The sequence below is a fragment of the Periplaneta americana genome, chromosome 3 (assembly GCF_040183065.1).
Source record: "Periplaneta americana isolate PAMFEO1 chromosome 3, P.americana_PAMFEO1_priV1, whole genome shotgun sequence".
NCBI classification, from domain to species: Eukaryota; Metazoa; Arthropoda; class Insecta; order Blattodea; family Blattidae; genus Periplaneta; species Periplaneta americana.
Genome location: NC_091119.1, coordinates 123,088,288 through 123,115,819, shown reverse-complemented (window position 1 = coordinate 123,115,819; position 27,532 = coordinate 123,088,288). Strand labels below are relative to the sequence as shown.

Below are 27,532 nucleotides of genomic sequence, written 5' to 3'. Positions count from 1 at the left end.
AAATAAGTTTACACTTCAATGTTGGGAACCGAATTGATGTTCGCCGTAAATGTAGTTAGAAACACTATTTCTAGAACCACAGAGGACTCTTATTTTTATATCTGGTTTAAATGTTCAATCAAAAGTTAAAAGTTACGACAAAATTGTAGTCGATTGAAATATTTAGGTTTTCCATTTTTACGTTCTCTTTTTCTTCTGTAAAAAATAGTGTTTCGACAAGCATAAAAATGTATATTTTATCTACGCGGCTAAATGTTCAGCAGAGCGGTAAATGTTAAAAATAAAAGTTGAAGATAATACACAGGTAAGCAGAAAGTTATGCGCTGTCCATGTTACCGTTTGTCGAACTGTCATCCATGAAATGAAATTAAAGTTTGTTTAAAAAAATAATCATTAGAGGGCAGAATATTACAATTTTCTCTTTCATGAGGTAAATTTCATGTATCTAGGCAGCACATTAAATTTCACGTCAGCGCTTTTTTTATTCAGAATGAAAGGTAATTATAAAATTGAAGTAACTTCATTTCAGTGAATTGATTTTAATATTGTTCCCGTTTATAAAAATTACATTAAAAAACTAACTTCATATGTCAATTTTAGCACTAGGCCTATTCAACCTCACAGACTACTAACGAAAGTGTAGTTAACAGCGTGACATGAGAAATAACTTCAACTCCATATGAGTTGTGCCAACACGACATAGAAATTAAGTTCAACGGTAGTTTTAATAACAATGCATATAAAATCAAAATTAACCTCGATATCCTTTTCATTTCGTACTCTAGCAAGTACAGACCGATTATTTAGTCCTGACAGCTCGGTAACGTGAAAGAGAAGTAATAGTAGTAGTGGGGAGAGCTCCGGAGTAGAGTTAAGGGCGAGTGGTCGGTAAAGGAATGCAGTACAGCTTAACTGCACTAGAAACATACCGCTCTACCGCACGCATGACAACCGATTGCTCCGAAGACAAGTGAGTGACTAACCCAAACACCCCTTGGCGTAACTAAATGGACTCGCCTGACCAAGGCGCACATTGCAGGCGACTGTAGGACTAAATAATCGAACTGTACATGTATAAGCTATAGTGTTAACAGGGGCTATGCTATTTTTGTTTTTATTTTAAGACACTTTAGATTTGGAAATATTGTAACTTATTATGATGTCTGAATGGACTGTGCAATGTGTGACAAACGACATACGACTCGAATGTCCAATTGTAATTAATTGTGTAGACTATTTCTCTCATGTGCCTATTCACCAATGGAATGTAAGAATCCACTGAAAATCAATCAATTAGAGCCATTCATCATTGCAATATTATCGTTTTAAATGATGGAGTTTGTTTTATCGGTACTGCTCGGCAACTGTTTCCCCCTGCGTAGACACTTTAGAAGGTCATGGTTGATTGTAGGTAAAATGGCATTTTCAAAAACGGCAGAAAATAAAAAAAAAATTGGTGGAGCTTTCGAACAAGAAATTAATATCATTAATAAAAAATACAAGACAAATTAACGCAAACAAAAGACAGACAATTAGACTTCTACGTTCATATTGTAAACAAAAAATGTTCACTCATTATTTGATAATGTAGGAGGTATGTCAGATTATGTTAATAAATTGAATATGTTACTTAATAATATTAAGTTATTTTCTTTTTATTAAATTGTATTATTCTATATGCGAAATAGTCTTAATAAATACAACTCGAGGTTTTGATTTTCCATAGACTATTACACTTTTAATACGTCATACTACTTTTGACCAATAAAACGGTACGGAACGACGTGTTTCAAGCAATCATGGCTGCTTATCCTACAATTTTTATCACCTCTCTAGCATTTGTTTGTTTTATCAACTCCCTAGCATTTGTTTCTTTGTTTGCCAACATTGTACTTTCAACAATTGAAGCGTGCATTTCCATAACGTTGTAAGTGCCGATACTGGGAGAATCTATTTTTTCACATAGGCTATATCAGTTGTAGGTGCACTATTTGACAATATTACGAAAGGTTATGAAGAAAGTGCTGCTCCAAGTGACAAAGTAGTGTACTTTCAGGTTGCGCTAGTCACAACGTTGCATGTACTGTATGAAACTATTTTTGTTCCTACTGTAAACTTTACAAATTGGCACTTACAACGTTCTGAAAATGCACGCTTCAATTATTGTACCTTTTAAAATGATTCATGTTTATTTCATCATCCGTAATTAAAACTTTTATAACATTTATCTCTTTATATTATTTAGGTTATGTTATACAGTAGTTTATGCTGTATGAGATTATGGATAGTCACATATCAGAGATTGTCTAATATATAGAGCCGTTCAGAGCAGAAGTGGTATAAGTCAAAATTGGGTAATGAGGTTTAAAGTAAAAATTCTGTAAAATACAGCGCAAAGTAGCAATTAATATGTCCTTCGTGCTATCCACTCACTAATAATAGTTTAAATAAATTGAATATTAATTGCTACTTTGCGCTGTATTTTACAGAATGTTTACTTTAACACTCATTACCCATTTTTGATTTACACCACTTCTGTTCTCAACGGCTCATATACTGTGTATATGTATATTGATAACTGAAGTGGAATGCAACTGTTTTAATAAAAATGAAACTGAATCAACAAAGCCTTCTTGACTAGTAATCGTCCATAAGTTCAGTGAATTTATTTATTTTATTGGGTTATTTTTATTGGGTTATCAACATCTAGGTTATTTAGCGTCTGAATGACATGAAGGTGATAATGCCGGTGAAATGAGTCCGGGGTCCAGCACCGAAAATTACCCAGCATTTGCTCGTATTGGGTTGAGGGAAAACCCCGGAAAAAACCTCAACCAGGTAACTTGCCCGACCGGGATTCGAACCCGGGCCACCTGGTTTCGCAGCCAGACGCGCTGACCGTTACTCCACAGGTGTGGACAGTTCAGTGAAGATTGTATAGTTGCCATAACTGATAACAAGTGAACAGCTCATCATAACACACTACTGCCATGCAACGGAATATTTATAATGATGAGATGGAACAATAATACATTTCCAATACAGTTTCGTATTTCAGTAAGTCAATTAATATTTTATTGCATTAGAATACTTTATTTCTTTTAATCTTTATATACTTTCTTCTAATCGTGTAATAAGCTTAGTCAATTAAATCCCACTCGAGTTTTGATTTTCTCTAGATAAATCAAAACCTCTAGTGATATTACTGTAGATAATTTTACTCGTAACTGAAGTTGCTCGAACAATACATTTATCAGTAAAGTTGAAAGCTCTTATAGCATTACTTACGATAAAATAAAAATAATCAGCGATTTTCCTTTTATTTCGTACAAGTAGTCTATCAAAATAGTAGGCCTAGATAACTTAGGCGTAATTAACACAGATTGTGCTAGCATCAGACAAAAATACTTAATCGTAAATTATTTAATTAAAATTTTATTATTAATAGTACACATAAAATAAAAATAAAATAAAACTGTCAATGACTTATTTTACAATTTCGTATCCTAGTAACGACACATAATTAACATAAATTTTATTAATGCGTCATAAGAAAAATTGTTATAGAGTTTAAATTATATTAATAATAAACTTAAAATCTCATTGGAACAGCCATTTCTTTACATCGGTTTTTTATACTGTAATGTTTTCGGATCTTAGCAACGATAATATGCAATTAACACACACTGATCTAAGACGCATTGCTATCATATTAATCTGAAGGTAGATGCTTTGTTAATCTAAAAGTAAAGTCAACCCCACGGCAGGCCAAATCGGCCTAGAAGGTGGCGAGAGGTTAAGGTTTCCATCTTTACAAACAATCGGGATTTAATAACAATAGGGATGCCAGTCCTACGTGCCCGCCGCCTTTACCCACAAGAAAATGTCCCTGGTACTCATTCTGTTAGAGGCTGAGTGGATACCAGAGCTATAGTGCGGCTGGAAGGATTAGATCAATTGAAAAACCCATGACCCGATCAGGAGTCGAACCCGCGATCTTCCCGTTTGCAGCGTTACGACTTAATCGCGACGCTACCACGCGTCTCTTTGTTAATCCAAAAAAAAAAAAATAATAATTAAAAACTATCGTATTATAGGGCAATGTGATCATATTCTGTGACTGATATATACATTGATAAAATTAATAGATTCTTTACAAAAAAAGTTTTTTTTTATAATACTTCTAATAGAGGGAACATAACGTAGAAAAACGTTTAATCAAGTTTAACATACAATTTCATGTCATTAATGTGGTATTGAACACTGTTCACGTTCGATTTCATACGCAAAGCGTTTTTGTTACTTTGAGATTTCCTTTCTCATGTGAGTTTTGAGGTTAGCCTTAGGTTCTGACCGTCCTTAACCCAGAACTAATTAGAACTGTAGCAATGTGTGGTCAGTGTGCAAATTGTGTAATATTTCATGTCCCGGGTGGAGTAGGAAATTTGCGAAGGTCTCACAAATGGACATATTTCTCAAGAGCTTATTATCTTTACTGTTATTAAGATAAAACAATCTCTCGATTTGTAAACTTTTAAACGTTTTTCCTCATTATGAACATGAAATTATTTATTCAAGAGTTATTTTACATTATAATATGATTACTAATACAAACATAATTTGTATTATTATGGTGATTGTCATTCTTTCATAAAATAAGTCAACAGTCTGTTACTGTAGTGTAGACTGACTTTGGTCATGCTATATTCCTTGTTTTCGAACGTTCATAGTTTAAGAATAATTGTTTTGTAAATCTATTCTCATTAAATCTAAAACCACGTTCTTTACATTTTCTTTTATAAACATTATTGCAATATTATAATAATTATTAAAGTGGTGTCTTATATGTATCATAAAGGATATACTACACAATAAGTCAATTATTTCTACACCAGGTGTTAAAATGTTAAAGGCTCGATGCAATAAAACTACAAATTTATTTTAAAAATAATGTTCCTTTGAGTCTACACCTGTGAAGTAACGGTTAGCGCGTCTGGCCGCGAAACCAGGTGGCCCGGGTTCGATTCCCAGTCGGGGCAAGTTACCTGGTTTTCCCTCAACCCAATATGAGCAAATGCTGGACCCCGGACTCATTTCACCGGCATCATCACCTTCATCTCATTCAGACGCTAAATAACCTAGGATGTTGATAAAGCATCGTAAAATAACCTACTAAAAATGTTCCTTTGGACTCAAATATTTAAAAAGTAAGTAGTATTTGTTAAGTTTTGTACGCTGTATCACACACAGAAATTTGTATAATTTATACAGTTCTATCTTACGTTAACCTGTTGTTGGCAATAAATAAAAACAATTAAATATTCCTATTGGCTTCACATTAAGTAATGTATATACCTACAATGATTCATTGCTAAATTTCGTTTTTTTAGACATTAATAAACACTACCACGATCACCAGAAGATAGCACAAAAAGACATCTTTGATTTAAAAGTGTTTTCGAAAGGCACAGTAGGCCTACATAAACATGGCCCTAAATTTCACATGGATGTGAAACTTAGGGCCTATTACACTGGAGTTTGAATCAATCGTCATCATCGTCATCACCGCCATAATCATCATTATCATAATCAAATACGAATCAGACCATAGAAGACGTGAATCGGCCTCAGTCTTTTCGAAGATCTTCTTTCCATCTCTACCTTTTTGGTTTGTATTGTGTTACAATTTATATAAGCTTTCAATTGCTGTTCTACAAATTCTCTTAAAATTTTAAATTTGTCTTCTGGTGTGAGGCCGGATGTTTTCCAAAACAGTCTAGTTGCAATTGTTTTCGGTCTGTTGTTTTTATGGTTTTATTGATCAATAATAATAATAATAATAATAATAATAATAATAATAACAACAACATAGTAAACTTAAGGGTTTTGTTCCAATAGGGCTATTATTGCAATAGATGATAAAGAAGTGACACGTCACCGACGTGGTCGAGAGGTTACCTAGAGAGACTCGTACTCCTAGATTATGCTTGGACGTGAGTTGGAATCGTGGTTGGCCTGAATATCTGGTTAGTTTTTTCCGTAGCTCTTCCAAATTGTATGATGAATTTCAATTAGCCGCAGTTGATACAGCGCCATTAAATAAGCAATTTAAAAGTGTCTATATAGGCTAAATACGAGTAGGAGAGCAAACGACAAGTGAAAAGAAAAAAAAGCTTGCTCAAGGCCTATTTAGATCAGTCCCAGTTTCTCAAGCCATTCATACGGAAAAGACAAACAGTTGAAATGGAATGTGAAGAATGGTACTAAGCAACAGAACACGTATCACAGGCCGCATGTAACGAAAGTCGTCGGCTGGGTGAGAGAAACCAGGACGACCAAGCGAAAACGTGTAAAGATGTGCATTAACATTTGTAAGTAGGTTGACTTCGTTTTCTAAACAATTATCTCTGAAATGTTATTAAAACCGTATCAAGAAACTTAAGAAATCGCTTCTTTCTGCCGGATTATCTGTATACTAATAGCCGTAAGGTGATTTGTAACGCACACGCAAGATGTACCGTACTACCACAAGAGAGCGCGCATAACGCCTTTTCCTCTTTCACTCTTCCCTTTCCTTTACTAAAAACGAAGGCCACATATATGGAACTTGTTTTTGTGAATCTGATTTCATATCTGAAGGGAAATCACTTTTAACAAGAAATTAAATTAATTGTAGTAGCTTATACGTTGCAAAACTAGAAAAGATGTGCTGAAAGAAAGAGAAAAAATTGTGGCAGTAGGACTTCTCTTAAGAGAACAAACAAGCGAACACAAATAAAAAGAAAGGGGTAAAAGTGACTCTTCTGTAAGTTATTCTTATACTCCTTTACGAAGACTCATCACAGAAAATAGAGTTTTAAACACTGCAATGCAATATGCAACACGAAACATGGTGATTTTTTTACTACAGCATTTATTTTCTTTACGTTCAACTGTTCTGCAAAATAAACAAAAAAGAAAAAGAAAACGAATTCAAATCATAATATATTTTATTATGTTTTCTACTGAAAACCTATATTTCTTACTTAGACTTGATTAAAAAGAACAAGTGTTGTAATACTGTGAAAAAAGAATATATTTCAAGATTTTCAGAGAAACATAGGTTTTCAGCATCTTTGACACCGAAAATATAGCTCTTGACAAGATATCTGTTTGTCAGTATCTCCTAACAATGGTCTTCTAAGAGAAGCATATGGGTGATTGGTAGGCTTAGTTTGTATGAAAACGTACCACTCACTGTGAGTGAAAGAATTAGACTATCTTCTCAACCTCATTCGTCGTCTGTATTTTTAAGTATAGGCCTCTTATATCCTTTATTAATATGTTAAATTAAGCACTGCAGAAGACATAAACTGCTTTTATAACTTAGTTTCGAGTCAGCCGAGCAGAATAGCTGTTCGTAAAGACCAAACGAATAGGATACTCTACCCTTCTCACCGTTTTTTTTGTCTCACGACGAAGATAGGGCCAATCTTCATAACGATGTGAATTCCTCATTCATTAACAGCAATGGAAAAAGTCCAATCTATATTATCTGTTCTTAATATGTCATTTCCATGACACCGTTTACTTCCTCCGCTGTCAGAAAACAGTAATGTTTTAACTTCAAACTCAACATACCCGGATTCAATTATTATAAGCAGGTAAGTCAAATTTAGCCTAAGGCAGTGGTCGTCAGCACTCGCTGAAATGGGTAGAGTGCATGGAGGGTAAGGAAATATGCTCCGTCGTGCATAAGGGATAGAGAGACAGCATACCCGGAAGCAGCGACGATTGCACGCTAGGGCTGTGTTTTGTCCGCGGGTAAGAGACGCTAGCCCGAGGGTGCAGTGTTCTGATGATCGCTGGTCTAAGGCATCATGCTTGGACTTGCGATATGGAAGAATTGTCATTCGGTCTTCATGTGAAAGGAATTTTCTCATAAAATTTCAGCCCGTGTATGCGACCGATGCTCACCCAGTATCGTGATGAATTCACTGAACTACGATAGGTAGCGAAATTCGGTTACGGGAACTAGCTATAACGGTTGGGGGGATCATCGTGCTAATCACATGATACCTCCGTTCTGGTTAAATAATCGTTCATCTCTGCTGAGGTATGTGAAAATGAGACCAGCAGTCGCTGGTAGTAGTTGACCCTTCGTGGGCGACTGGAGATCGTTCAACGAATATTTTCAATCAGACAAAACAAATTGCAGTCAGTCGGTCATAACTGTTCGCTTCCTTGCTGGCTGAGAGCGCAACGATGCGATATGTAACAACACACAGTTTCTAACTGAATATCTTACATTTCAAGAATGGTGAAATGTGCAGAAAAATGTGTTTACTAACAAAGAATTATTACATCCAATTCTGAAATTCACTTTTAAAATGTAAGACATCGAGACCGTATAATTCAATAACAAATCCGTATCATTATATCGCTGCAGATTGAATTGTGCTTCGCTTTCAGCTGTGTTTACGTCCATTTTAAAGCTGTTGTGGACGGAATATCTGTACTACACATCTCGCGGTATATCTAGAGCACTGGTGACGTCAGTGGGCTTAAGAATTAAAAGTACGGGCACTGGTATGCGGCAAACTACAAATATTAATCACATATACCTCATCTGATACAACTGATATGTTATAGGCCTATCTACAGTAAAACGCATGCGCAGTACGATTAAACATTTCGTATCTTATAGTTATTAATATTATCGTTCAAGATAAACCGCGCGATGTGTAGGCCTATGTTATTTTTTCACCGGTTATTTAATGCATGGCTTCTTGGCGTCGCGTCCGGTGGAATTGATAACAATAAAATTACTTCGGTTCCGCGCCGTAGCTGCGTGGTCTAAGGCGTCGTGAATTGGACTAGCAATACAGAATGCACTGGTTCGAGTCATCATTGGGAAGAAATTTTCTCATGAAATTTCGGCCAGTGTATAATAAATTTGGAGTTACAGTGAGTAATAAAACCTGGTTTCCAACCGTAACCGCTGCGAGAATCTTCGTGGTGACCACACGTTACCTCCGTACTGGTTGGATGACCATTGACATCTACTGACGTATGTCGACATGAGATCAGCAGTCGGCTGATCGGCCATTGAACTCCATGGTCTCACCACGGTAGATTAATTAATTAATTTAGTAGGTTATTTTACGACGTTTTATCAACATCTTAGGTTATTTAGCGTCTGAATGCGATGAAGGTGATAATGCCGGTGAAATCAGTCCGGGGTCCAGCACCGAACGTTACCAGCATTTGCTCATATTGGGTTGAGGGAAAACCCCGGAAAAAACTTCAACCAGGTAACTTGCCCCGACCGGGAATTGAACCCGGGCCACCTGCTTTCGCGGCCAGACGCGCTAACCGTTACTCCACAGGTGTAGACACCACGGTAGATGAGTCCGAAAATTCGCCATGATATTTTAAGACATTCGCCTTACAATTCGGGAAATCTTCGGCGGAGGGAAAAGAAAAATTAGCACAAGCGAGATTTGAACCAATCCCGACAGCAGCCTTGGAATACGATTCCTCCTCGCTAACCACTACACCACGCCGGTCGCCATGTGTTTTCTTAAACGGTGGTATTTCTCCATGGTCACCAGTCACCATATTAGTGAATGTCGAATGTTGGTTCATGAACATCACGAAGATGTGACTGGAAGGGATCCAACTCTTAAAAATGTTACGCAAAGTAGTATCAACATTCCCTATATCTTAGATTCGAGAACATTGGCATGACTGGAAGGGCTAAGTAGAGATCTCATAGATTAACACTGTAGCCTGCCAAGAAATGAGTGATGTGTTGTCATGTGACGTCATTGTTAATCATGTGTGTATGTGGAAACAAAAGCGCAGCGACACATTCAATCAACTTCCCTCCGGGGTGTCACGCGCTGGGTGACAAATGGATGCAGGTATTTTAAAAATGGCGTCCGAAACATCCTGCAGGCGTGCCTGCGGCAGAGCGACGAGCATTACGCCGAGTGTTTGTTTTATCGCGCAGGAAACACTTGTCATACACGGACGCGTGTTCACCTTCTCCCCTTCCCACATCCAGCTTCCTTACGGTACTTCATAGTCACTGTTATTATGAGCAATTGTGCGATTGCACTCGCCTCCCTTTAATCTTCTCCGCTTCACGAGAACAAATAGGATTCGATAGGCGAGGACAGGTTTCCTGCGAGTACTTTCGTCTCTCCTGCCATCCTCTGTCACCAATGCTCCAAATAATGCAGATAATACTAAAACTGATCATGAGTATTTTTAATACCAGTGTAATGTAAGAAATAAGAACTGTAGGTTAGCTTTCAGTATGATCTAAATTCAACAGCAAACAACATTTTTCTTTTTAGCTTCGTAACATCCATGATATAAATAAGTTGCGGCCAATTTAAGTGTATGTTCATTATTAATGAGAATTCAACGAAATACTATTTACGTCTGTTTTATGCAACCTACGTCAATTAACTGTGGTTATAATGAATAGAAAACATAACAAGACAATTGCTGCTATGTCTGTAGGTGTATATAATTTAATGTTATTTTAGTTTCTTATGTAATCATCCACCAAATTTTAACGAGTTTTATGTGGTTGTTAGGAAACGAATATGAAACGTAACGTAAGGTAATCTATGGTAAGTCCATGCATTATTAACCAGAATTAAATGTTACAAACTGTCATTTTAATATTACGTCGCTAACATCAAAACTACTGTGCGACCAAGCAGTATCAGCGAAACGTCTTACGTCATTATTGACAATATTAGATCTACCAACCTATGAGATATAAAATGCAGGAGATGGGTAGTAGAGGATATCTTACATAATAATAATAATAATAATAATAATAATAATAATAATAATAATAATAATAATAATAATAATAAGCGAATACAAATGGCTTTTAAGGAACCCGCAGATTCATTGCCGCCCTCACATAAGTCCGCCATCGGTCCTTATCCTGTGCAAGATTAATCCACTCTCTATCATCATATCCCACCTCTCTCAAATCCATTTTAATATTATCCTCCCATCTACGTCTCGGTCTCCCGAAAGGTCTTTTTCCCTCGATCTCCCAACTAACACTCTATGTGCATTTCTGGATTCGCCTATACATGCTACATGCCCTGCCATCTCAAACATCTGGATTTAATCTTTCTAATTATATCAAGTGAAAAATACAATGCGTGCAGTTCTGTGTTGTGTAACTTTCTCCATTCTCCTGTAACTTCATCCCTCTTAGCCCCAAATATTTTCCTAAGAACCTTATTCTCAAACACTCTTAATCTCTGTTCCTCTCTCAAAGTGAAAGTCCAAGTTTCACAACCATACAGAACAACCGGTAATATAACTGTTTTATAAATTCTAACTTTCAGATCTTTTGACAGCAGACTAGATGACAAAAGCTTCTCAACCGAATAATAACAAGCATTTTCCATATTTATTCTGTGTTTAATTTCCTCCCGAGTGTCATTTATATTTGTCGCTGTTGTTCCAAGATATTTGAATTTTACCACCTCTCCGAAGGATAAATCTCCAATTTTTATATTTCCATTTCGTGGAATATTCTGGTCACGAGACATAATCATATACTTCGTCTTTTCGGGGTTAATAATAATAATAATAATAATAATAATAATAATAATAATAATAATAACAGTACAAGCAAACATTCTGATGGAGGCAGATAAAAAAAATATTTTTTTTTTCTTTCACCATGTTAATAATGTCAAAAGAAGTGCTTATAGAAATTATGGCCACTCGACAGCAATCACAAGGGCCGTAAAAAAATAAGTTCACCAGGGGCCGTTAAAAGAAAGAAAACACAATTTCATTGAAAAAATGTATTGAAACAGACACAGCATGATTATTATTATTATTATTATTATTATTATTATTATTATTATTATTATTATTATTATTATTATTATTATTATTGCATGTGTGGCAGGGAGATATTTCCAGCCACTTAAGCTCTTAAGCTCATATAACACGTGCAATGTGCTTTCAGTATAAACTCCACTTTGACCTGGGAAACAGCTGCAAGATGTTTCTAAAACATCAACTAATCCCTGACTTTATGTCACTCACATTTTAGGAGAACTTAAAAATATTCTTTGATGGTTACCGAAAGAGAGAATGTGATGGCAGGGGGGAGGAGAGGGGTAGCTAAAACACGAAGGAGCAAGTTCCAAATATAAATTACAGAATGGTGGCAAAACTGGCATAATAACTGTGCTCAGTGCAATCCAGACTTTCCGAGGGGAGAACAGGTGTTTCCGCGAACGATGGGGACATCTGGCGGCGGGGGAGGCGGTAGGGGACTCCCTCTTCCTGATACACGACTGTCGTGGCGAAGGTCGCCTTGTTTCCCCAGGAGATATGTCTGGGTCGAATCCCAGTGGGACATTTTACTATGTCGGTATTCGTAGAAAATAGACGCCTGTGAAATATTAGTTCATGGATCTGAAAATTGTAATGGACCAAGACGTGGTTGAGTCAACCAACAGTGTCTCACAAAATGCATCGGAGTTCGATATATCCAACGAGATTTCTTGTTGACACTAAAGATTGTGTGCCACATTCCCTCTGGTTATTAATTTTTTATTCCACCTTATTAACTCATCGTCTGTGACAGTCTTGTAAGTGAAAAGTAAGTAGTTAAGACATTGCGTGTTTCTTTAAATAAACATCAACTAGTTTATTTTGAAATACGATTATACTACATTTCATATGCATATTTTCCGGATTAATAAACATGTAAATATTGAATATGAACAATACATTTTTTTTTTATAATTTACGAGATATCGCTGTACATATTCAGACGGACAGACAGATCACAGATGGACAGAAACGGCATACCAAATACAAATTTTCAGCGAAAATATCTTAATCCATTTTTGCACCATTAGAATACTATCTATTAGCTCATCTTTTGGATATTAAATTTATAAAGTGAAAATTACGACCACAAAATAATTGCACCGCCAATAGAAAGAAATGCATCCTAGGAATCACTGACAATTTAAAGGTACAGGTATCCCATATACATGCCACGAAGGCATGTCTGGAAGCATGGAGGAAGAAATTCATCCTCTCTTGACCTCGGCACTAGAATAAGGTGGTACAGTCGATACTAGCGTCGCACATTATAGGCGCTATATTCGCCGATGTTCGCTCTCCAGGAGGAGGCTTGTCGTGTTCCTTCCACCTTGTGATAAAAATATTCGCAGTCCTTCACTTCCACTCTCTCAAGTTTTAACCGCTTAAGGATGATAATAATGATAATGCTAATAATAATAATAATAAAAATAATAATAATAGTAATAATGATGTTTTATTTTAACTGATATTTATTTAAGATTTTTAAGAGAGAGAGAGAGAGAGAGAGAGAGAGAGCAGCCATTAAACAAAATATTGTAACAGGCTTAGTCAAACATAAAACTTAAAACTTCATAATTAAAATATAAGATCTAATTAACCAGCCATTTCAAACTCATTAATATTATAAAATGCTTTGGTCACAATCCAATTTTCAATACTCTCTTAAATGTATTAATACTAGATGCTGCACTCGGGGAAGTACATTAAAAAGCTTAATTCTAACAACCCTACAACAATTTTGAACTTTTGCTAATCTAGTGTATTCATAGTCTCTAGTGTTATACTCTCAAATTGAATGTATTATAATTCTCTCTCACAAACAACAAACTGTAAAAATGTGAAGACAAGGTACAGTCATTATTTTCAACTCTTAAAAATACCTCCTACAGAAGTCTTTTTGCTTAATCTCTGTTATACATTTTACAGCCATTCGGCCTCCTCTTCCACTGAACCAGTATGATAGAAATTCACCAGATTGGTTAAAACAAAATTTAATTAATATATTGGGTTGGTGCATATGTTCATAGCGTTTTTGTTCCGCTTGCTATGGGCTTATTTATCGATTGCCATTTTTTATTTGAAGTTCAATTGTTGTGCTTGAGTTTACATATTGAAGTTTTCATTTTTGCAGATAGTGAGTGGAGCCGTGTTAAGTGGAGAAAGTGGAACAATTCCGACATATTCTTCTTTGTGAGTTCAATAGAGGGACGAAAGCTATGGAGGCGCCCAGAAACATTTGCGCCATGTGTGGGGACAATGCTATCGGAGAGAGCACGGCAAGAAAATGGTTTTCTCGTTTTAAGAAGGATCGTTTTGACATTAGTGACACTCCACGTTCAGGAAGACCTTCGGGGTCATCATGAGTGATGCCTTATTAGTGTCACTCATGAGGTTCAAACCAGTCTTTGGACTGTCGACTACAACAACATTACCAAAATAATCGAGCGTTAAATGTGAATATGTATTGTAGTATGAGCGCTTCGTGAAATGGCGCGAAGGTAAGAAAGCAGATAACATTATTACAAATGGGAAGGTTTTGTACCTTATTTTGGATAGGTATACTATTTATCTAAATCTTATAAACCTTCGTCTCTGTGGCCGCATTATTCCATGCTGCGGTGTATGACACTCATGAAAATAAACGTCAATCTCAATAAATACATTCATTTCATTTCATTTCTATTCGTAAAACGAAAAGACGACGGCTATAGGAAAAAGAAATCTAAAATGTTTACTAAACAGACACAGGGTGAGTGTCCTTGTCTTGTGCTGTCCTGCATCGTATCTCACATCCGGACATTCCCGCATTGTGTAAATTGAAATAAGTGTGGGTAAGTAGGTATTTTTAAACAATTCTGGATAAAGAATATAATCTGACTCACCTGCCTGACACAGTCCTGAAACATCTAACGGTAAGTTGTCACATGGAGTTTCACGTACTCACCTGAAACAAAAACAAGACAAATTAAGAAATCAATAAAGTAATGTATACAGAATTTTTCTATCTATTTATATCGTTTTATTTAAATTCGTAAGGCAATTAAAGCCGTTAAAGCAGGTGTTATCTTGAATGATGTTTCTTTTGATTTTTCCTAACTTCAGGAAGATTCGAGAAGACAACATTAAAAAGGACAGAAAAAGCTTTTTTAAAATTGTTTTCTCTTCACTTTTCCGACATGAACAACCACTATAATTTAAAATGTTTTCAATAAACACAGGCGGACAAACGTACAGACGACATGTCAAAAAATTCTTCAATATCAGTTATTCTTATTCGAGTTCGAAATATATTAATTTTATTGTGCATAATGATGCAGTAAAAATCAACAGATAAGATATTATATCTTGTTTTTCAAATCTCTACCCATACTCTGATGGCAATAATAGCGTTTTTAATTCATGGAATTATTAAAAATGAAAGATGTATCAATTAAAATTATCTCGAATATGAAGTAAAAAATGATATCCTTTTTTTTTCCAAATTGTGTAATAATATTAGGTTGACTCAAAATTCATTAGGCATAAATTTACACATATTTTGTCGTTCAATTTGTGAATGATGTCTCAAATTTTACAAGACTGCGTATTACAATTTGAATGAGTTTCTTTATTTCGAAGGAAATAGCAATACGTTTCTTTTTTTATTATAGCAAAAAGGTTGAATGCTATTGTGTTCAGAATGTAAAAAATAGCTATTTCTGTCTTTTGTGCCGTTTTGAGGGGGAAAAGTTTAAAGGCAAAAGAAGCTGTGGAATAAATTTGAAACGTTTGAACTACATGATGGTTATTTCTACGCACTATACTTCACCTTCAATATTCTTCAAAGAAGGTAACACCAGTGTGATATACCAAACCGGGGTCGAGTTGGCCACTGATGTCGATGATGAGGCTCTTGAACCACTATCAAGCACCCTCTAAAACATTTGGCCTTTCCTAATCAACTGTTTTACTTCTGTTGCTTGCGAAAGCTTCAGTTTACTAGTCGCTGGTCTCAGCAAGTTTAATACCAACTGAATGCACAAGTGAACGACAAATTGAAGTCTACCGACAATTTTATTATTCCAAAGTCGGTTATTTTAATGGTTTTGGAACTGGATCGTCCTTACTTATAAATGACTTAGAGAACCCGGAGATTCATTGCCGCCCTCACATAAGCCCTCCATCGATCCCTATCCTGAGCAAGATTAATCCAGTCCCTACCATCATATCCCACCTCCCTCAAATCCATTTTAATATTATCGTCCCATCTATGTCTCGATCTTAGCAAAGGTCTCCCATCTAACACTCTACATGCATTTCTGGATTCACTCGTACGTGCTACATGTCCTGCCCATCTCAAATGTCTGGATTTAATGTTCCTAATTATGTCAGGTGAAGAATACAATGCGTGCAGTTCTTTGTTGTGCAACTTTCTCCATTCTCCTGTAACTTCATCCCTCTTAACCCCAAATATTTTCCTAAGCACCTTATTCTCAAACATTCTTAACCCCTGTTCCTCTCTCAAAGTAAGAGTGCAGGTTTCATAACCATACAGAACAACCGGTAATATAACTGTTTTATAAATACCAACTTTCAGTTTTTTTTAAAGCAGGCTAGATGAAAAAGCTTCTAAACCGAATAATAACAGGTATTTCCCATATTTATTTTGCGTTTAATTTTCTCTCGAATGTCATTTATATTTCTTATTGTTTCTCCAAGTTAATTGAATTTTTCCACCTCTTCAAAGAATAAATTTCCAATTTTGATATTTTATCTGGAATAGTAAAAATAGCGGAGGTGAAGTCTGGAGGTAGTATGGTTTCCGATGTTAATATAGAAAGAACTTGGAGTTGCGGGCCCCTGGGGGTTATCAGGCTATTCATATATGGTCGGGCTACCGGCGTGGCTCAGTCGGTTAAGGCGCTTGCCTGCCGGTCTGAAGTTGCGGTCGGGCGCGGGTTCGATCCCCGCTTGGGCTCATTACCTGGTTGGGTTTTATTCCGAGGTTTTCCCCAACCGTAAGTTGAATGCCAGGTTATCTATGGCGAATCCTCGGCCTCATCTCGCCAAATACCATCTCGCTATCACCAATTTCATCGACGCTAAATAACCTAGTAGCTGATACAGCGTCGTTAAATAACCAACTAAAAAGACTATACGGACGGAGCCTGGCTCTATCAGGGTCTGAGGTAGGATGGCCCACCTGTCAGTGTCGGATTCATGAATGCCATCCAGGCCACCTATCGTACTTGGACAATCATGCATATTATATAGGACGCAAAATGGGGTCAAAGCGTACCTAAGTCTACGGACCCATCCCAGGTTCAGTCTTCGTCAAGTCAGCCAGCCAGCCAAGGGCGTAACGGATTCAGTCTTTGAAAAAATACATATAAGATTATGATGATAATGACGACGTCGATGATGATGATGATGATCGTGCTCTTTTTCACACCTTCAACCCCAGAAGTAATGCAACATCTGCAGTAAGACAAGTGGCCATGTTCTGTTTGATTTGAAACTGAAATGTATCTAAAATTTAAGGTACTTAATGGTAGAATATTGACTAAAATTCCTTAAGTTTATGTGAAAATCAATGTTAGGCCTGTTATACTGTATTTATATACTGCAATATTTTTGTTAGGAATAGTGAATATTTAATCTCTTACGACATGGTGAAAGTGCCCAATACAATTACGGTAGGCATATCATTAAAATGTCAGAGAAATTATCCGTACTAAAACCGCGCGTAAAAAAGAGTTTTATGAGGCAACAAAATGTTGCAACAAAAAATTTCCTTGCATGTGAAGGAGTTTGTACAATATTCTGTAATCAAATCTATGCGGTTTCCTGTCCTAACGACTTCCAGACTCAACAAACCCATTAAACAAGAATTTGTTGACCTCACGTCGTCGTTAAGGAGTTCAAGATGGCGAGACAATGTGTTCGGGACATATGGCGGGAAAGGTCACCAAATGTTTCAAGTTCATACCCTTCCCAGAACAATAGACGAATAAAGGAATTGCCTAAAATTTATATACCATCCATCAATATGAAATCAATACTTCGCGACAGACAAATTGGTATGTAAAGAGAAAAATAGATGTCCAATCACTGAATTACATAGCTACTGTAGGACATCTTTAAAAGTACGACGGATTATGATAATAGCCATGGTCTCCTGAACGTACGGAGAGGGGAGCAACGGAAAAACGAGTTTCCTTATTTCGTCACAGACTGCGTTCGTAAGCACATTCTTCTAGATTCCCTTTATGTATGTTTTAATAAAAGTCGACATATGTGGAGCTAGAAATCTTGGTCTGCGATTTTTTCTGAAGCAAAGGCTTTCATTCCCATAATAACCATAGCTTACTATGGTAACAACACCATGACCAGAGTCAAGACCTGTCCAATAAGACTAAAATTTCATTATGTATCGTATTGACAGTGACACCAATAGACTGTACAGTATATGTTTTTAAGGTAAGTAAGGATTTCTGACCCCAGCCAATCAGAACGTATCTCACATAGTCTATACTTCAACTCTCACTAATTATAAACAGACTGGGACTCTACACCCTTCAAAACTCTGAACACAACTGAACTTAAATACCGTGGAATGTGATAATGGTCAAGGAGTTTTGAACACAACTGAGCCAACGAAAATATTATTTTGAGCTTCCACATTTCGAGAACAGATAGCGTTCTCGTATTTACAGTTCAAAATTTTAACGGAATAGATCTTAAGAAACATCATGGATTACCAGAATGATCACCGTTTTCCGAAAACAATTAAATAAGAACAAAAGTAAATTAGTTCGGAATTTTGGCAAAAGACGGTCATGGTAATTTCGCACTTCATAATTTCAACAGAGTGATGATAAGACATACGACGAATTATGACAATAGCCATGGGCTCCTGAATACAAAGAAACAAACGAGAAGATATGGGTTCGAAATTTCATCAACATACGAGAGTAGTGAAGTACTCTGTGTAAAGTGTGACATTGCATGGGACAGAAGCATAGACATTATGACGAAGTGAAGAGAAACGACCAGAAGAATCTGAAATGTGGATATGGAGAAAAATGGAGTGTGTGAAATTGACAGACAGAATAAGAAATGAAGCTGTGTTGGAAAGAGTGGTTGAAGAAAGAATAATGCTGAAACTGATGAAGAAGGAAAAAAGAAATTTACTGGTCACAGGTTAAGAAGAAACTGCCTACTGAAGGATGCACTGGAAGAAATGGTGGACGGGATAAATTTCGGGGCAGAAGAAGATATCAGATGATAAACCACATTAAGATATATGATGATCATATGCACAGACAAAGAGGAAGGCAGGAAATAGGAAAGATTGAAGAATGCTGGGTTTGCAGTGAAGGATCTACCCTTGGGCAGAAAACTACGAATGACTAAATATGACATTCATAATATCTCATTTCATATTTTCAACAGAGGAGAACATAAGAAATAAAACGAATTACAACAGTGACATTTCCTTCTTGAATGCAAGAAATTAATTAAAAAATTGAAACAGAGCGCACAAAGAAAACTCAATTAAATGTGCTTGAAGAAATTTGTACTTTGTGGAATGCGGTATGATAAATTGCGAAGTCGATTCAGGATGTAACATTCAGTAGGTGTTATTTGACAAATATAACGGTCCGATTGAATTTAGCTGCTCAACTACGCTTCAATCGAACGCATAGTGTTCAATATTTGCCTTAGAGGAAAGTCAGTGAGAGATCAGGCCTACCACTTTAACTTAGTTGGAACAGCAAATAATACCTGCAGGAGAGCGGTGTGCTAATTGTGGAAAGCGCGTTTATTTAAAACTCGAATGAGTCCTTTCATTATGTCACATTAAGCTCTATTTGAAGAGTTCAGGGAGAAAGTCTGATAAGCCAAAAATGATATTTTTAATAGCTCAGGCAGTGTTGTTTTCTATGGTTCAACTGTACAGAATAACAACCTGATTAGTCCAGAGAGATTGTGAATAGACTACTGTATAGCGGGTCTTGAAAATTTTAATTTGCTCTCCTGTAATAGTACTTTACGATACAAGGTTGAGAAGTGCTACTTACAAAATCGAGGAAAATTTAAAAAACGAGCAGAACGGGTTTTTCAATTTCCGAGATTTTATAATACACTTCACAAACGTGTATTTTACAACATTTTTTTGCACGATGATATTTAAAAAATTGCAAATACAATATATTTTGCATTGAACATTTAGGTCAATATTATTCCAAAACCTTCGCAAAACTATACAGTAATGATAACTAAGTAACAATAAGTGCACTGTAATGGGTCTATTTCAGTATTGTTTTATGTCATGAAGAATAGTTTCCCTAGCAACATGTTTCTGTGTGGGAATTCTAGTTTTCAAGGCCTAACAACAATAGATGTAAATACAGCAAAAAACAAGATCGTGCAAAAAAAAAAAAAAACACTAAAATGTGATTTATCAGATTTTTCCGTTTCAAATCATCATTTCATTCTTACAAATGAAGAAACTAAAGCACTCTGTGAACATCTTGTATCCATGGTAACACATTTATGAGTATTAAGACGTACATTAAGTGAAGGAAAACTACTACAAAGTGTTACCTTTGAGAAACTTTGTAGAATTCCAGAGGCTGAAAGTGTAAGGTTGGTATTATACTATCAAAGATATTATGTCAAAGACCTTTTATAAAATATGTATTATAAAATATATGACAGTGTAATGGGTTTTCTTTTATAAAAAAAATAGAAGTGCATCTTGTTATCTTTTATAAAAGATTTGACTAAATTGGCCGTTGTTGTTCGATTGTTACTATGACCAAAATGCTGATATCGGAATATGAAGCAGATGAAATGTTATAACACAAAACACATGGACTACAAAACAGAAATAAAAGACAATAGGAGTATATAAAATAGCAGAGAATATAACTGCTGCACAGAAAGAATGCACAAATCAATAATTTATATAACAGACTTTTCAAGTCCTCGCATTTTAGGGCTTTTAGTAAGTTTTGATGGATACTTTCTTGTCAGTCTTGCAATCCATGGTTTAACCCACAGGAGTTTCCTTTCCTGTTTCCTTTTCAGCAATATGCATATTGTAATACTGTATTTTGAACTAATTGTAGCTAACAAGCATGATACTGTGGTTCATCCATTTTTGCATGTCTGTGATCAAACAAGATTTTATATTATTATAAATGGAGGCTGATAGGTCTTGTTCCTTTATTTTAAGCTAGCTTTGATCAAATATTTTATACAGGGTGATACAAAAGGTCGTTTACAACGTTTGAGGGACGGTAGGGAGGCCAAGAGGAACAAATTTTTATGTATGAAAATTCATGTACATCGACCGTTTTGCCGCTAGGGGCGCTGGTAAGGTGGAGCGGTTAGGGATCTAATAGCGCGCATAATAATTTCAGCACTGATTTTCAATTAATATGTGGGCTGGCATTGTAGGCGATCATCTAGTTGGGCCTTATATTTTACCCAACCGGCTACATGGTGGCAATTATCATCTGTTTGTACATGACGTCTTACCCCAGCTCTTAGAGGCTGTTCCACTGGACTCAGGCAACAACTATGATTTCAGCATGACGGTGCTTCTGCACATTATGCCATCTCTGTCAGGAAAGTTTCTCCAATCGCTGCTTTGGAAGGGGTGGGTCTGTACAGTGACCACCTCGATCTCCTGATCTGACACCGATGGATTTCTTTCTGTGGGGGGAGATGAAACATCTCGTTTACTCGACCCCCTGTCGATACCGCAGAAGAATTGGTTGCCCGTGTTGCTGCAGCTGCAATGGTCATCGCGGAAACTTCTGGCATTTTTAACGTACCAGACAATCAATGGTGCGCAGATGCCCCTCTGTGTTGAAGCCAATGGCGAGTCAACGTCTGTAAGTTAAATATGTGAATTCTCCTTTCGTGGAAATGATACTTAGTACGTAGAGCTGTGATCCACTCTAGCGGAAAATCGGTCAATGTAACATGAATTTTGGTACCTACATTAACCCCTTCAGGCCTGGTGTACATTATAGTGTACATTGTTTCTTTTCTTTTTCTTTTTTGGAATGTCTTCGATACTTTTAAATATTTAGAAAAATTCAATGTGATAGAAATGGAGAATATTATTTTTGAAATATTTCTATACCTGAATTAAAAATAAAATTTAAAATTTTGGGGCCCCAGGGGTTAAAATTGTCTCCAAGTTTTGATTTTCTGTGAAGACTTGATTATGTGACCAGTTTTTTTTTTCAATTTCTTTTAATATAAATTCCGGACTGAAGGGGTTGTTCATCTGACCTCGGCTATCATACCTTAAACGTTGTAAACAACCTTTTGATCATGGAGGATGTGCCCTGTTAGACTCCCAACCGCTTCACCTTATCAGCGCCCCTAGCGGCAAAACGGTCGATGTATATGCATTTTCGTACATAAAAAAGTTGTTCTTCTACACCTCCCCTATCATCTTTCAAACGTTATAAACGACCTTTTGTATCACCCTGTATAGTGTAATATACTTCAAATTCTACTTTTTATAAGAGATATTTGATAAAGTAATACCAGCCTAACAAGGGATTGCCTGTAGATGGCGTGAGTACCTGTTTCATCAGGTATAGCTACTGATGATGATGACGACGTTAAATTCAGCCAATGGACCAAACCAACCAAATGAAGGACCAAATTAAAAGCGTCCAAAAAATGGCCAACCTACCAAACCAAACTACATCACAAGATCGACCAGGGAAATAAAACATCAAATGAGTCGATAAAGCATGCCAGCAAAGCCGAATTGTGGATTATTTGACTAGGACAACAAATGTACTTAAAAAGACAACCTATTAATCTGGACCACGTGGTCCTAAGATGTGATAACAGGTGGCGTCTTCCTCACGGTGACGCAACGCCGGTGGGCGGCCTCGCCCCACACTGCAAACAAACTTTCTCTTTCTCCATAAACAGCAATCACCGGTATCAGCGGTGAGGTAACCGATGTGGAGCACGCGGTCAAGGACCACCGGAAGGGAAGCCTGCAACACGTGACGTCACTTCCCCTCTGCTGGCGCCGTGCCAACAACTGCAGTAGTGCTTTCTCCCGATCGCACTGACAACTGCAGCTTTAATTCATATTTTTGCCGTAGAAAACCGAAAATACAGTACTTATTTATGTATTAAGTAAGTAGTTTTTACTAATCGAGGACGAGTTTGCGCCCTAGCGATAGCGAGAACTGCAATTAAGTAGTCCAGACTAGTAAATGCCACTTAATTCACGAATTACGTTATAATGTTTTTCTCACTCAGACATTTTACGTAATAAAAATATATTTCTCCATTTTACATGATTTAATATAAGATCTGTTGGAAGGGTCTCCGAGTTTTGAATATTCGGCTATATGCTGCTATGCGGCTGTTGAATGAAATATATTCTCACTCATTTCCCTAGGGAAGTAATGTGACTTACGTCCCGTCGTCAATAGCAACCAACATTGTCACTAGGGCTAGGATTTTGATGAAATTACATCTTTTTCCTAGTAAGCCAGAAACATAGCTGCTGTAGTAGGCCTATTTATATGTTTGTGGTTAACTAAGTGTTTTAAAATACGTATATTTGTTAGGGAATTTTTTTGCATTTTTTTGCCCGTTTCAATTCATGAAAGCATTTTTTGTTTTATTCGGTCATTTTTTAGGCATTTTCATTTAATTTTGGCCATAAATCCCCATTATTAATGTAAAATAATGTTTATTTCCTTTGATATTTTCTCTACATATTTTGTCCATTAATATCCATTATTTTGTATAATATTTTAATCGTTTTTCTACATTTGTCATTTTAACGTAGTACACCCCATGTAATGGATCAGTCCAATCACCCCTTCAATTAGACTCCTCTATGCCTGCTAGTTCCGGATAAAAGTGACCTTGTGGTGGACTACAGGGAACTAATCAGGTAAAATAATTAATTAAAGTGTACTACTTAGAAAAATTATGTAAAATTAAATAAACTTGGTACTAGAATTTAATTTAATTACTAATCTAAATATTAAGTAGTACAAGACCTCTTTTCCTACTAAGCCAATTATGTAAGTTCAATTTTTAGGGCATTTTTAGGGCAGTTTTGAAAGATTTTTAGGTCATAAATGCATTGTTTTTAGGACATTTTTTCATGATTTATAGGTCATCAAAATCCTAGCCCTAATTATCACGGTATCCTCTGACTGAGGTTCTGATTGATATGTACATTTATTATCAGGCAGTACATCTCACTTGACGATATGTGTCAGAGGAAGAATAATTGTTTGTATACATCTTAAGTCTGATTACTGTAATATGTAGCTAGTCGGCGATGTATACAATGGAGGAGGAAAGGAACTGACCACCCTACTCCATTAACTCCTGGCCTAGTTACCTCATAAGTGGTGCTATGTTGGTATCACTTGTGAGATTCAGACCTGTTTTCGGATAGTTGATTACACAACAACAATAAATGATCACTGTAAAATCCATTTACTTCCTTGAAAACAAGCTAGTAACAGTATATTTACGGCAGTGGGAGTGGAAAAAATTTAGTTTTATCGTTACCACTGAAACCACAAAATGGTAACTCCAATTTTGTAGTTACTATAGAAATTAGTAAGTTACATTTTTATTCAGTTGTAGCTTTGATGAGGATCACCAATATCATTATGAAAACCTCAAAATTCTGCAATACAATTGCAGCTATGATTAATATAGTTACCCGAAAATTCCAACAATTTTAACTTCAACTACGGTTAACCTGTAACAACTGCTTTACTTCCAGGTACGATTAATATTGTTGCCATGGAAACTTGAAAATTTTACATCGATTGCAAGTCCGGTTATTATAGTCACCATGTCTATACGAGAACGCTTTCATTTCATCAACAGAAAATCTGATTTCGAGGAATTTAAAGTTAACGTATTGCCCTCAAGCCTATGCAGCGAGCAAGCCTGTGCAATATTAGCAATGAACGACGCGTTAATTAGATTCATCTTCTGTGGTTAAGTGGATAGAATACGGAAGACAATGGTGGTGGCCAGTTTGATACGCTGTAGTGTACAATGTAAAAGAGACTCACGAAACAGTTTCTTAAAATTTAAATATGTTATCAACATATCCTTATTAAGTCCAAGTAGTATTTAGTAGTATTTAGCCTACTATTTGGCAACCTTCCTTCTTGAGGCAACAGTCTTACAGAATCCATGGATTAAATCTATACCTGGACCTTTGCTCAACCTGAAACAATGGGCGATCACATGGTAGGGCCTTCATTACGCGTAATAAGCGCTACGGCTAGACTGACCAGACGTCCCCGATTTCCGGGGACAGTCCCCGGCTTTGAGTTGCTATCCCCGGGGACTAAATGTCCCCGTTTTTGTCTCCAGAAGCTTTGATTTTTTTTCAATAACATTTTACACATAAATATTTGAGGATCGTGATGGAACTGCTGCGATTCACGCACATTTCTGAATACTTCTCAGATCGGACAGAAGAACCAGCGAGCACAGTATGAGATATTGTACACTCTTTGAGAAGAACAGCATCTTTGTCTTTGGTCATCTTAGCATTCGTGTTGCGCTGAAGCGTTAGAACTACCGCAGTGTTCATTTGTAAGTAGTTAAAAAAATGAGAAATTTTGTGACAAACCAACAGGTGAAAAGTGGTATGACGTTTTTCAACATTTCAAAAATAAATAAATTTAATTCCGTTTGAAAATCTTCTCAAAATAGTGTCTTCCAGTCAGTAATTCATCAGTTGAAAGAATTTTCTTAACAATTAATTCAATCTGAACTGATGAAAAGTCAAGAAAGAAAGTTGAAATAGTTAAAGCTTTGTTAGGCTTACAAGTGAAAACAAACTTCAATTCCTCATTTGAAGAATTTAGTGTGAAACTGTATGGGAATGAACAAATTTTTAAAGAGATATGTTCTTCACACAAGTACTTGCAAAATGTGTGTGTTAGAGTTCAGTGTGTACAATATTATGTGAAAGACTTCCATGCATGAGTCAGTATTGAAATTGAGTTCTTAGTGATTATAATTATCTATATATCTTATATAAGAGTTACGTATGTTTATGCATTTAATTAAAACAGTTAAGATACTCTATAAATTTAGTATGCAAAGTTCTATCATTGCATCTACTGTTGCATGTATTTTCTGTAACATTTCAACGGAGAGTGACTAAGTAAGCGTTTGTGGCTTTTTTTTTAAATTGTCGATGTCCCCTGCTGGACCATAAAAAATCTGGTCAGCCTAGCTACGGTGGGTCTCTTGAAACGATAAAAAAAAATTTATAGTAACAATAGATTAGCATCCATATCCTAAGAAGGGTTTGAATCCACGACTATGGTTTCGAAACACGCTTTTACTCTGTGAGCACCGAGTAATAATACATTAGAATTAAATTTACAAGTATTATTAATATAGGGTACAGTATGATAGGTATACTGTTCACAGAAACATAGGCCTACCAACAATCCGTTACTAAGGAAAAAAAAACAATAATAGTGATGAATAAGATTTCTACCCTCAGGTAAGTAATACATTTAATTTGTCCTCGTTTATTTGTTTATATATGATAGAAGTAAACATTAACTTGTTTTGAAGTGTGTAAGATATCAAGAAATGATCCGCGTTGCCTCCGACTTGGCGTTGGAGTGTCATATTTATTTATTCACTTGTCTGCCACGTGAAGGAGGTGCATGTTGTGCGCCTGATACATATATTTTTTTTATGAATTCGTCCTTTAGGTTGACCGCTTCCCTTCTCGAGTGGTCACGTCGCGCTGAGGGGTTCTAATTTGGGTCAAATCCAAAGTAGGTCGTCACCATCGTCATTATCACTTTCGCTAGTGGGAATTCGCGACAAAGCCAAGGACAACGTGCGGAAACGGAATCAGGTCTCCGTGACGCAACAACGTGGTTTACACACCCCTCGGGGAACCTGATGGCTAGTCCTTCGATTTGCTATGTCGGAAATACTGAGTTCGAATCCCTAGCAGTCCAAAATTGAGTTTCCGTTGTACAAACAATAACTATGTTGGTTTCCTTTATGATGTTTCTATGTCTGTTGTTTTGATTTTCAACATTTTTACTAAATTGTAAACATCAAAGGTTTAAGGATAAATAACATGTACTGTGTAGAGATCACATTTTCTTTTCTCTCATGCGTTCTTTCCGACTTTATTTATTAAATTTATTTTATACCCCTTTTCTTTTTCGCATTCTTTGTCTTCTTTCTCAATTGTTTTCGACGTGTTCTTATGATCGAAATCCATCAGAAAAAAAAAACTGTAACGTTTTGACATGAAAAGCTTACTCTGATGTCACTCGTGGTGTCATGGAAATAGAAGTATAAGTGGTTTTCCACGTGGTCTGTCGAGGACCATTTTCTATTTAATGTGCGTCGAGGTTTTCCACAAAATAGCATAGAGATAGTGGATAGGCTTATATGGTTATGTATATATATGAACATAAAAGAAAATACCCTACACTAGAGTGTTTAAAAAAAGTACACATTATGTTTTATTACTTTAATTCGAATTTAAACATATCACGCAATCACTGATATTTCCATAAATCTCCTGTTAATTTTTAGCCTGTTATTTAACGACGCTGCATCAACTACTAGGTTATTTAACGTC

The 27,532-nt window shown here is 36.2% G+C and overlaps 1 protein-coding gene across 3 annotated transcripts in view; it reads right to left on the bottom strand.

The window, feature by feature from the left end:
• Nucleotides 1-27,532, bottom strand: part of Eip74EF (Ecdysone-induced protein E74) — a 1,140,187-nt gene that overhangs the window by 437,833 nt on the left and 674,822 nt on the right. The window lies entirely within an intron of this gene.